The sequence below is a fragment of the Heptranchias perlo genome, chromosome 3 (assembly GCF_035084215.1).
Source record: "Heptranchias perlo isolate sHepPer1 chromosome 3, sHepPer1.hap1, whole genome shotgun sequence".
In the NCBI taxonomy this organism is placed as follows: domain Eukaryota; kingdom Metazoa; phylum Chordata; class Chondrichthyes; order Hexanchiformes; family Hexanchidae; genus Heptranchias; species Heptranchias perlo.
In genome coordinates, this window is record NC_090327.1 from 33,252,683 (window position 1) to 33,265,770 (window position 13,088).

Here is a 13,088-nt window from a genome sequence, read left to right on the forward strand (position 1 = left end):
CAGTGGTCCTAATACCGAGCCCTGGGGAACAACACTATATACTTCCCTCCAGTCTGTAAAACAACCGTTCACCACTACTCTCTGCTTTCTGTCTCTTAGCTAATTTTGTATCCATGCTGCCACTGTCCCTTTAATCCCATGGCCTTTAATTTTGCTAACAAGTCTTTTATGTGGTACTTTATCAAATGCCTTTTGAAAGTCCATGTAAGCAACATTAACCACACTACCATCATCAACCCTCTCTTTTACTTCATCAAAGTTAGTCAATCACAATTTTCCTTTAGCCATGCTGACTTTCACTTATTAACCCATACTTTTCCAAGTGCCAATTAATTTTGTCCTGGATTATTGTCTCTAAATGTTTCCCACCGCTGACATTAGGCTGACTGGCCTGTAGTTACCTGGTTTATCCCTCTCCCCTTTTTTGAACAGGGTTGTAGCATTTGCTATCTTCTAGTCCTCCAGCACCATCCCCATATCTAAGGAGGATTGGAAGATTGTGGCCAGAGCCTCCCCAATTTTCACCCTTACTTCCCTCAGTAACCTAGGATGCATCCCATCTAGACTGGGTGACTTTTCTACTTTGGGTACTGCCAATCTTTTAAGTACTTCCTCCATCTATTTTTATCCTATCCAATATCGATACTTCATCCTCCTTTACTGCTACAACAGCAGCATCTTCTCTAGTGAAGACGGATGTGAAGTATTCATTTAGTACTCACCCGTTCCCTCAGCCTCCACAAGAAGATCATGTGCTCCAACCAATGTTCTATGGAACAGATCTAATGCTGGCAGTTCCATATCCACCAATCAAAGTGCTTAGAAAAAAAATCTCACTGAATGTTACTAAGCATCATCCTTTATGATGTCACATTGAGGTAAATCCATGATCCTGCACTCCCAACGAGCAGGCCGCACTCCAAGGGTGTACAGGTCAGAGATAGTGCTACAACATTGTAGCCTCTATACTGCAACCCACACTCCCATTGAGCATATGATTGTGCAACTATCCCTTTTATATCACATCACTTCATAACTGTAATTGGCGTGAAGCCATCATATGGTGAAATCCCTTCATGACATTCATAGAATCATAGAATCATAGAAGTTTACAACATGGAAACAGGCCCTTCGGCCCAACATGTCCATGTCGCCCAGTTTATACCACTAAGCTAGTCCCAATTTCCTGCACTTGGCCCATATCCCTCTATACCCATCTTACCCATGTAACTGTCCAAATGCTTTTTAAAAGACAAAATTGTACCCGCCTCTACTACTGCCTCTGGCAGCTCGTTCCAGACACTCACCACCCTTTGAGTGAAAAAATTGCCCCTCTGGACCCTTTTGTCTCTCTCCCCTCTCACCTTAAATCTATGCCCCCTCGTTATAGACTCCCCTACCTTTGGGAAAAGATTTTGACTATCTACCCTATCTATGCCCCTCATTATTTTATAGACTTCTATAAGGTCACCCCTAAACCTCCTACTCTCCAGTGAAAAAAGTCTCAGTCTATCCAACCTCTCCCTATAAGTCAAACCATCAAGTCCCGGTAGCATCCTAGTAAATCTTTTCTGCACTCTTTCTAGTTTAATAATATCCTTTCTATAATAGGGTGACCAGAACTGTACACAGTATTCCAAGTGTGGCCTTACTAATGTCTTGTACAACTTCAGCAAGACATCCCAACTCCTGCATTCAATGTTCTGACCAATGAAACCAAGCATGCTGAATGCCTTCTTCACCACCCTATCCACCTGTGACTCCACTTTCAAGGAGCTATGAACCTGTACTCCTAGATCTCTTTGTTCTATAACTCTCCCCAACGCCCTACCATTAACGGAGTAGGTCCTGGCCCGATTCGATCTACCAAAATGCATCACCTCACATTTATCTAAATTAAACTCCATCTGCCATTCATCGGCCCACTGGCCCAATTTATCAAGATCCCGTTGCAATCCTAGATAACCTTCTTCACTGTCCACAATGCCACCAATCTTGGTGTCATCTGCAAACTTACTAACCATGCCTCCTAAATTCTCATCCAAATCATTAATATAAATAACAAATAACAGCGGACCCAGCACCGATCCCTGAGGCACACCGCTGGTCACAGGCCACCAGTTTGAAAAACAACCCTCTACAACCACCCTCTGTCTTCTGTCGTCAAGCCAATTTTGTATCCAATTGGCTACCTCACCTTGGATCCCGTGAGATTTAACCTTATGTAACAACCTACCATGCGGTACCTTGTCAAAGGCTTTGCTGAAGTCCATGTAGACCACGTCTACTGCACAGCCCTCATCTATCTTCTTGGTTACCCCTTCAAAACACTCAATCAAATTCGTGAGACATGATTTTCCTCTCACAAAACCATGCTGACTGTTCCTAATCAGTCCCTGCCTCTCCAAATGCCTGTAGATCCTGTCTCTCAGAATACCCTCTAACAACTTACCCACTACAGATGTCAGGCTCACCGGTCTGTAGTTCCCAGGCTTTTCCCTGCCGCCCTTCTTAAACAAAGGCACAACATTTGCTACCTTCCAATCTTCAGGCACCTTGATTTCATATTTTCAAAATACCCAACCCTACCATCTTCCCATTGCAACACTTCGTTTTTTCTTAAATCACAAGATCACAAGACAATTATAGATGAGGATGATCATTGGCCCATTTTAATCCATCCATCCAGAGGGATCCTAAAGACCCCCATTTCAGCATCCAATTGCTTTTATCTTCATTGCTGTTCCTAAAAAATCTGTTCCTTTCATTGGTCACTCTTTGAGTGAAGAAGAATTTGCTGATATCAGTCCTAAATTTACTTTTTATTTTGTACCCCTTGTCCCAATTTAATTTCAACGAATTTTCCAGTTTTATCTTTTTTAATCCCTTAACTATCTTATATACCTCTATAAGATCACCTGTCAGATGCCTCCTTTCCAGGCTGAAAAGCCCAAAGCCTTGAAATTCATGCAGCTGCACTCTATGCTGCCCATGCCTGCTTAGACTGGCCCTGCCCCAAATTATAGGCTCTGGGTCATTTGCATGTCTTGGGCAGGGACATTGTGGTTGCAAGGGCGCTTCAGCGGTGCCCGCCCTGAACTGTCAGTCGAAATGTTGGGGCAGTGCAATGCCACTCTGACGGTGAGAGGACTCCTGCAAACTCAGCCGCTCTGTTGTTCTCCTCTCTTCTGTTCTCCACTCAGCTCCCCTCTCTGCTGTTCTACTGCCACACCTCACCCGTTGCCGCCCTCCACTCAACCAATACCTGACATGCTGCCTCCTCTCCCAATGGCCGAGTCTGCCCCTGCACAGTGCAGGTTAAGTAGTCTTTGGAGGGGCCCTCATGGGCTCCAAAACCCAGAGGTCGTAGGCCAAAATCATCTCAGCAGTCAGGGCAGGGATCTGAACAGTCTGCCTCTACTTCTGCTGAAGCCACAGGGGATGCATCACGTAGAAGTGGGAGGAAGCCTAAATTCAAGAAGTTGTAGTTCACCAAGGGGATGCACATGGGTGTTTGAAGACATGTTATGTTGAGAACTTTCCTTTTTTTATATTGGCAGATAAAATTTATTGATTAGCACTACTTCCATGTCTGGCCCATTATTGTGTCCTGAGTGCCAATTCGCCCTTTCATTTGCTTCATGATGAAAGTCAATACATGATGGGACCCAATGGGCGGATGTGCAGTGGATGTATGCGTGATTGAAGGACTGTTTTGTGCAAAGCGGGGTGGGGGTTGGTGGTGGTGATGGTGGGAGCCGGCCAGATTATTTCAATGTTTCTTTTTGCCCACTCTGACTAAGAGAAACTGAGAGATATGAGGGCATCCCTGGCATCCTGGGAAGCATTGTATGCGGCTGGTCTGGCGATGGGTGCCCATCTTCCTATTACTCATCATCCTCCTCCTCCACCTCCTCCTCCTCGTCCTTCTCCTCACTTCCTCTTCTTCAATGTTGCTGTCGTCAGAGGATCATTGATGAGTGCCTTCGTCGTCCTCCACCTCTAATCCTCTCTGCTGCGCAATGTTGTGCAGGACACAGCACACCACTCTGATTCTCCACACCCTCGCTGGCGAGTACTGAAGGGCGCCTCCAGACCTATCCAGGCACCTGAAGCACATCTTCAACATACCGATGATTTGCTCAATGACACACCTGGTGGTCATGTGGCTCTGGTTGTATTGCCCTTGCGCCTCATTGGTGGGGTTCCTTACCGGTATCATGAGCCAAGTTTTCAGGGGCTATCTCTTGTTTCCAAAGAGTCAGCCCTTAAGTCTGTCTCCTGTTTGGAAGAGGTCTGGAATGTTGGACTACCGCAGTATAAATGCATCGTGACAGCTGCCAGGTAATCTGGCGCACACCAGCATAAACCTCCTCTTGTGGTTGCACACCATTGATGGAGTGAAACCTCTTTCAGTTGATGAAAACTCCTTGTTCATGTGGTGGTCCTCCAGTTGCCATTTATGTGCAATCGATTGCACCCTGTACCTGTGGGAAGTCAGCCAGAGAGGCAAAACCAACTGCCCACCCACTGTGGCTATTGTCGTCGCGGGGGAGGTTCAAGTCAGTGGACACCCTGGCAAACAACCCATCCGTCACCTGCTTTTTACATTTATGTGCAAACAACTGACACATCCTGGAGATGTCTCCAGTGGCGCACTGGAAGGAGCCAGAGACAAAGAAATTGAAGGCAGTGGCGACTTTTACTGCAACGGGCAATGCGTGGCCACCAGGTCCAGCAGGGAGTAGCTCTTCTTGAAGGAGGCTGTCGATATCTGCGACCATCTGCCAGCTCAATTTGAGCCTGCGTAGACACTGCTCCACAGAGAGGTTCAGGAAGCTCAGCCTCTGCCTGTAGACCCTCTCATGTGGGTAGTGACTTCTGCAAACTCATCCCCTCTGTTGCCCTCCTTTCTGCTGTTCTCCACTCAGCTCCTCTCTCTGCTGTTCTACAGATCCTTGTTGTGCACCTCTCTCTTGTGCGCCTGCAGATTCCAACGAAGCATGACCTTGCTGCCGTGGATGATCATTTTATTCCTCCTCAGATGTCCTCTTGAATACATCCATTGTGCCCCTCATCCTGATCTTGTCAGTTTGAAAGACTCAAAGTTTTTAAAAAGCTGTCTCAACACAAGAACTCTTTGCCAGACGTTTGCCAGAGGGAATTGAGACAACAGCTGTAATAACTGAGCTTTTATTCAGATTGAAGGAGCCAGAGGCAAAGAAATTGAGGGCAATGGTGACTTTTACTGCGATGGGCAATGTGTGGCCACCAGATCCAGCCGGGAGCAGCTCTTTTTCAAGGAGGCTGCAGATGTTTGCGACCACCTGCTGACTCAATCTGACTGAGGCGAGTAAGTTACTCGCACGACCACAACCCAGCTCCAAGACGACCGCCTTGGTTAAACCCGGAAGCGGTCGTCTTGGAGCTGGGTTGTGGTCGTGCTCCAATTTTCACTACCCAACTGCCCCCAAGCCACCCGTTCTCGGGGGTTAAAATTCCTCCCCAGCTCTCAGCTGGTGAGAGATCCCCTGAGGCTTTATATCGGTGCAATGGGTATAATTTCCAAGGGCAGCACATGAACTCCTCCAGATCCCTTGGTGTATAGGGCGTGGGCAGAAGATCCGCCCACAGACCCCTCTCGGAATTTAAAAGACCACTGTAAATGGGGCAGAATCCGGGTGGAACGGGGTTCCGCACCAAATTCGTGAATCCCCCAGGTGGCACCCAAGTATCTTCAGACTTTGCACAATACTTGATCCCTGACACTAGGGATCAGCCTTGTGGCTCTTCACTGCACTGCCTCCACAACTTGAATGTCTCCCTTGTGCCTCAGCAACCAGAATTAGATACAATATTCAAGGTGCGGTCTCACCAGAACACTTCTGCTTGATCACAATCTTGTATCTTGTATTCTAATATTTTGCCTGTGTAATTGTTGACCTTGTTGATTACTGTTCTGCATTGATTGGACAAATTGAGCTTCAAGTCTACTAAGGCTTATTTTGCCTTCATTCTTAGCTATTTCAGCACCATTCATGGAATATGAGTCTCACTTATTTTTTTCTTCCTAAATGCTGTACTTTACATGTGTGCATTAAATTTTATCTGCCATTGTCCTGCACACTTGTACATTTTGGCTAACTCATCTGTAATTTCTGAGCTGCTTCTTCCAATTTCACTGCCCTTCCTAGTTTGATATCATCTGCAAATTTGACCACTTTGCAATGGGTTTCTGAGCCCAGATCATTGATGTAAAATAGAAAGAGTAGTGGCCCCAACAGCAAGTACTAGGCACCTAACTCAGTACTGCCCCCTAACCGACGTAACTCTTCTAATGAGGTACCCATTGTTGTCTACCCTTCAGCCAATTTCTTATTAATTCACAGCTTTGATTTAACTAATAGCCTTTTAGGTGGGACTTGGTCAAATGCCTTTTGGAAGTCGCGGTACACCAAGTCACAGGACTTACCATAGTCTACTTGGGTTGTCACCAACACAAAAAAAATTGAGGTGATTGGTCATGTGGGATCATCCCCTTCTGAAGCCATGTTGACTGCTCTTTATTAGGTTAATGTTGTTCAGATGATCCTGAAGCTTATTCCTGATAATAGATTTCATAACTTTACATGGGATGGAAGTAATAGTAATGGCTCTGTAATGGCCTGGCCTTAGTCATATTCTCTATGAAAAAATACTTCCTGCCAACCATTCTAAATGTGCTCTTCATAATCCTAATTCTATTGCCCTTCTGTCTTGCCAAATCATCCAGCTGTAAAGAAAAGGGCCCTGAGTTTCCAATCCGGAGCCTTGGCGGAGAGAAACCCGATCAGACGGGTATGGACGGAATTTGGGGCAGAACCCGGTTACATCAATATTCCACCCCATTTCTTCCACTTAGCCATCTCCCAGTGGGGGAGGGGTGTCTAGGTGGATCTTTTGCCAGTGCCCCTTCCCCACCACCCCCCCACCCACACCCTCCCCCCCACCTGCAGCCCCCCCTCCCCTCCCCTCCCCCACACCATACATCAAGGGGTCATGTCTGGAGAAGTTTTCAGATTACCCTGAAAATTCCACCCATTCCAGCTGGCATGCGTCTTATTGAGGTAATTGATCCCAGATGGAATCAATCATCTTCCCTAAGAGGCCTGCTTGCTCTGTTGGGAGCAGAAGATTTAAAAATGTGGATTTTTGTTGGCCACTTCTAGGATCCCTCTCTGCCATCAGAGGGGCCTAGTGCTGCTTCAACATTCCAGCCAGGAGATCTTGATGGGTGCCACTGAAGTACCCTTACTGACTCGATGCACCCACCCCACGTATTCAAATGACTCCAACCCCATAACTTGAAATAGGGTCTGGGCCTGTCTGTTCGGGTGGACTTAGAGTCCGTTCTACCCGTCTGGGTTCAAAGTCATCCAAGATGGTCCAGCAGACTACCCTTTAGTTTTTAATATTAGTAAAAAGTCAACAGAACAACCTGGGCTTCAGTAGTTTTAAAGAATGAACTGATGTCTGACCAGAACTCTGCATAAAATGTAAATTTGTGGAGTGACATCATAGATATCTTCATGAAAATTTCCTCTAATTGTCTTTTTTTAGACAAATAATAAATCCTTTCAAAAAGAAAGAAATAATTCCCTGTAAGTGTTAGTGCAGGTAGATAAAGCCACAATAAAAGGCCAGTAACATTATGGATTATATAAAAAGGGGCATAGAAGACAATGCCGATTCACCAGGATGTTGCCAGGGATGAGAAACTATAGATATGAGATTTAATGTCCCGGGACTATTTGCACTGTCGCAATGGTGATTTAATTGGGGTTTATAAAATTACAAAGCGCCTTGATCGAGTGAATAGAGAAATTTCTGAGGAGTTTCCTGGCCAATGTCACTTAAAAGTGAAACTACATCTGGTAGGGTTGTTAACCTCAGAAGGTAATTCTGAATAACCCATGCTTTAACAATGTCAACAGTGACTTTTTGACACTAGTGTTGGATGCTGACCAAATGGAGATCATGATAAAGGTGTGCAAATTAATCTTTGTTAATGGACATAGTAGCGGAACCGTTGCCTTTTCAGTCGCAGAAATGAGAGACTAAACTGGAAACAAGTTCCATTCCAGATTTTTGTAGATCTACCGTCCTTTCTTAGCTGGACAGGAAGCCAAAGTCCTGACCTCTGACCTATCTCCAGCTCTCCACATCCAGGGATTAGCCAGTTGCATTTTCAATCAAACCGGATTACTGCCCTCCGAGGGATGGGCTCCTGGCTGCTGTTCCATCCCCCCAGTAGTCTCACATGAAAGAAGCTATTCCAACTGAATATGTATGAATGTTTACTGGAATGTCTTACTGAACCTTATTCAATTGGATCTAATTTGCATTCTTAACAAGTGGCTGTTCTAAAGATTTAATCCCTTTTGAGCTAAAGTTAACTTAATAATGATTTCTCAGTATTAATTATCTGAAATCCCCTCTGGATGAAATAGTTAATTTGGGGAAGAGAGTTTCACATTTCCATGACCTTTTGTGCGAAAAAGTGCTTCCTGATTTCACTCTTGAATAGCCTAGTTTTAATTTTCACATTGTACCCCCTTGTTCTGGATTCCCCACCGGAGGAAATAGTATGTATCTACTCTATCGAATCCTTTTATCATTATAAATACCTTCAACCTTCTAAACTCAAGTGAATACAATCCAAGTTTATGCAACCTGTCCTCATAATTTATTCTCTTTAAGGTCTGTTATCATTCTGGTGAATTTGCGCTGTATAACCTTCAAGGCCAATATATCCTTCCTGGGATGCAATGCCCAGAACTGAACACAGTACTCCAGATTGGGTCTGTTGTTGTTGTATATCATTACTTTGCATTACTGTAATGTATCCTTAAGAGTTTTCCATTTTTCCTCCATTTTCCTCCTTTCAAACAATTTAATGAAATCCAGCCCCTTTTATTTATTCCTCATTCCCTCAAAATCTGTCTTCCTAAAGTTCAGTCCCTGTTGTATTCCTCTCCTGTTTCCATTATAAGCCTGGTTTGGAGTCACTATTTGAGGGTTGCTCTCTAACCATAACAATGTGACAAAATAAGGAGATTTCTTTTTTTAAAATTTCATACATTTCTGAAATAGCTGCAGTCAAATTAGTCTTACCAAAATACAAATTCAAAAATGAAAATCTGAGGCAAATTGTCCACACGACCAGGGCTGGTTGACTGATCTGGAAATTAATAAGTTTGAGGATACATTGTTTTAGGTCCGAACTAAATTCCACAAGTCAAGATACTAACAAGTGTAGGGGGTGGTAGTGTGTGTCAGCTTCACCTCTGACTTCTGAGCGGTCCGAATCGCTCCCACTCCCTGGGTTCTAGACCTTGGACTTATTTGGGGGTTGTGACAAAGTGCAGCAGACAACTGGTTTTGGTGCAAGAAACTTTGACCTTTATTCAAGAGAGGAAATACAACACAACAATCTTAAGACTCTAATAAAATGGGGAACACTTCAGTACACGCGAGGGAAATTACAGTAGAAAGATACCTCACCCCTCCCAATCCCACTGTACTAGCTAAGTTGGACTCTAAAGGACCAGGGATAATGCTCACCAAACGAAACCTTGACAGTAATTCACCCAGAGGTAAGTCAGAAATAGATTGTAGAGTGGAAACTTTGCGGATCTTCGGTTTTCTCCCGAGTTGGTTTTCTTTGGTCGCGGTGGCTCAATATTACCCGGTTGGTTGGTGGTAATATTCGGTTGGTTGTTTCGTAAGGCCCTTGTTGCCGCGAGGTGTCTGATGGTCACTGGGACTGTTGCTCTGGTTTCTTCTTGTGTGTCGGCCTGCTTCTAGAGCTGCTGTCCTTCCCTGTCGAACTGCTTTCCTTGTTGTCTGCTGGAAATTGCTCTTCTTTCCAGACACAAGCAGAACCAAGACAAGCAGCCCACCAGAGCCAGCAAGCCAGAGAGAGAGAGTCAGAGCTTTCGCCTTCTGGATGTCTCTCTTACAATGCTCTGTTTAAAAACAGTACTTACAAAGCCCTTTGATGGCTTTTTTTAATGGTCCCAATCATATTGCAAATTGTTTCTCCCAATGGGTCATTGTTTTAATTCTGATTTAGAGCTTGTCACATAAGGCTTCCTTTTGTATCCAATGTCCTAGGTGTTGGTGGTTTTGCTTTAAAAACAAAGGCATGGCCCCACGATGTCTGGAACAGTTACCTCTTTCAATGGGGGTGATTGTCAACCCCCTGCTGTCCGTTTTGCATTAAAACAGAGACATGTATGAAGCTCCACGGTGTGTGTGTTGTTGATTTCGTCTGGTGACCTCTCACCTATCCTTCCATCTTAGGATTTTAGTCAGGGTCCACAGTTTTTCCATACTCAGGGAAAACGTGAATTTCTTTAGGGTTTTTCTCTGAGTTTATTGGGGGATCTGTGAATTTTGAGAATCTTACACAAGGGCTTGGAAACCAGATGACAGAGGAGCATGTCATTAGCATGTGCCAATGACTTGGCATTATTAATGACCTGTTGGGCCAAATAGCCTCTTTCTATGCTGTGCTGTGAAGATTGGGAAGCTTCATCAAAAGGCATGACGGTGGATAGGCAATGGCTAACATTTAAGGAACGAATGCATGAATTGCAACAATTATACATTCCTTTCTGGTGCAAAAACACAAAAGGAAAAGCGGCCTAACCATAGCTAACAAAAGAAATTAAGGATAGTATTAGATCCAAAGAGGAGTCATATAAAGTTGCCAGAAAAAGTAGCAAGCTTGAGGATTGGGAGCAGTTTAGAATTCAGCAAAAAAGGACCAAGAGATTGATTAAAAGGGGAAAAATAGAGTATGAGAGTAACTTGCAAGGAACATAAAAGTGGACTGTAAAAGCTTCTACAAGTATGTAAAAAGAAAAAGATAAGTGAAGACAAATGTAGGTCCCTTACAGTCAGAAACGGGAGAATTTATAATGGGGAACAAGGAAATGGCAGAGCAATTAAACAAATACTTTGGTTCTGTCTTCACAGAAGAGGACACAAATAACTTCCCAGAAGTGCTAGGGGACCAAGGGACTAGTGAGAAGAAGGAATTAAAGGAAATTAGTATTAGTAAAACAATAGTGCTGGAGAAATTAATGGGATTGAAAGCCAATAAATCCCCAGGGCCTGATAATTCTGAATCCCAGAGCACTAAAAGAGGTAGCCATGGAAATAGTGGATGCATTAGTTGACATCTTCCAAAACTCTATAGATTATGGAACAGTTCCTGAAGATTGGAGGGTGGCAAATTAACCCCACTATTTAAAAAAGGAGGGAGAGAGAAAACAGGGAACTACAGACCGGTTAGACTAACATCAGTAGTAGGGAAAATGCTAGAGTCTATTATAAAGGATGTGATAACAGGACACTTAGAAAATATCAACTGGATTAGACAAAGTCAACATGGATTTATGAAAGGGAAATCATGTTTGACAAACCTACTGGAGTTTTTTGAGGATGTAACTGGTAGAATAGATAAAGGAGAACCAGTCGATGTGGTTTATTCGGATTTTCAGAAGGCCTTTGATAAAGTCCCACATAAGAGGTTAGTGTGCAAAATTAAAGCACATGGGATTGGTGGTAATATACTGGCATGGATTGAAAATTGGTTAACAGACAGGAAACAGAGAGTAGGAATAAATGGGTCTTTTTCGGGGTGGCAGTCAGTGACTAGTGGGATACCGCAGGGATCAGTGCTTGGGCCCCAGCTATTCACAATATATTGTCAATGATTTGGATGAGGGAACCAAATGTAATATTACCAAGTTTGCTGACAACACAAAACTAGGTGGGATCGTGAGTTGTGAGGAGGATGCAAAGAGGCTTCAAGGCGATTTAGACAAGTTGAGTGAGTGGGCAAATACACGGCAGATGAAGTATAATGTGGATAAATGTGAAGTTATCCACTTCGGAAGGAAAAACAGAAAGGCAGAGTATTATTTAAATGGTGATAGATTGGGAAATGTTAATGTACAAAGGGACCTGGGTGTCCTTGTACACCAGTCACTGAAAGCAAACATGCAGGTGCAGCAAGCAGTTAGGAAGGCAAATGGCATGTTGGCCTTCATTGCAAGAGGATTGAGTACAGGAGCAAGGATATCCTACTGCAGTTATACAGGCCCTTGGTGAGACCATACCTGGAGTATTGTGTGCAGTTTTGGTCTCCTTACCTAAGAAAGGATATACTTGCCATAGAGGGAGTGCAGCGAAGGTTCACCAGACTGATTCCTGGGATGGCAGGACTGTCGTATGAGGAGAGATTGGGTCGACTCGGCCTGTATTCACTCGAGTTTAGAAGAATGAGAGGGGACCTCATTGAAACATACAAAATTCTGACAGGGCTAGACAGACTGGATGCAGGAAGGATGGAGGGGTCCAGAACGAGGGGTCACTGTCTCAAGATACGGGGTAGGACATTTAGAACTGAGATGAGGAGAAATTTCTTCACTCAGAGGGTGGTGAACCTATGGAATTCTCTACCACAGAAGGCTGTGGAGGCCAAGTCACTGAATATAGTTAAGAAGGAGCTAGATAGATTTCTAGACACAAAAGGAATCTAGGGGTGTGGGGAGAGAGCGGGAATATGGTATTGAGATAGAAGATCAGCCATGATCATATTGAATGGCGAAGCAGGCTCGAAGGGCCGAATGGCCTACTCCTGCTCCTATTTTCTATGCTTCTGTATACGTTCTCTGTGAATCTATGTAATTCTATGTAATCTTCAGCCTTGAACTAACTTAGATCCAAATGGATGATTCAGCGGGCCATTGACTTTGCAGTTGGCAGGCTGTTTGAGAGGACAATAAACTTAATAAATAATCACGGGGCCTCCAGGCATAACTGAATATTATTATTATGTCTGTGAACCAGTAAATTAGCAGCACACAGGCAGAAAATAATTTATCATTTGAGGTCCTTTGAGCCCTGGAGAGACGTTTTGCCATCACATGGCTTTGGTCTTTGCAATTTTTAATAATATTTCTCTATTCCACTTAATCAGGTCTATTGACTGAACCTGGGACTGGTCCAATAGATTGCACCGAGCTGTGGAAAAA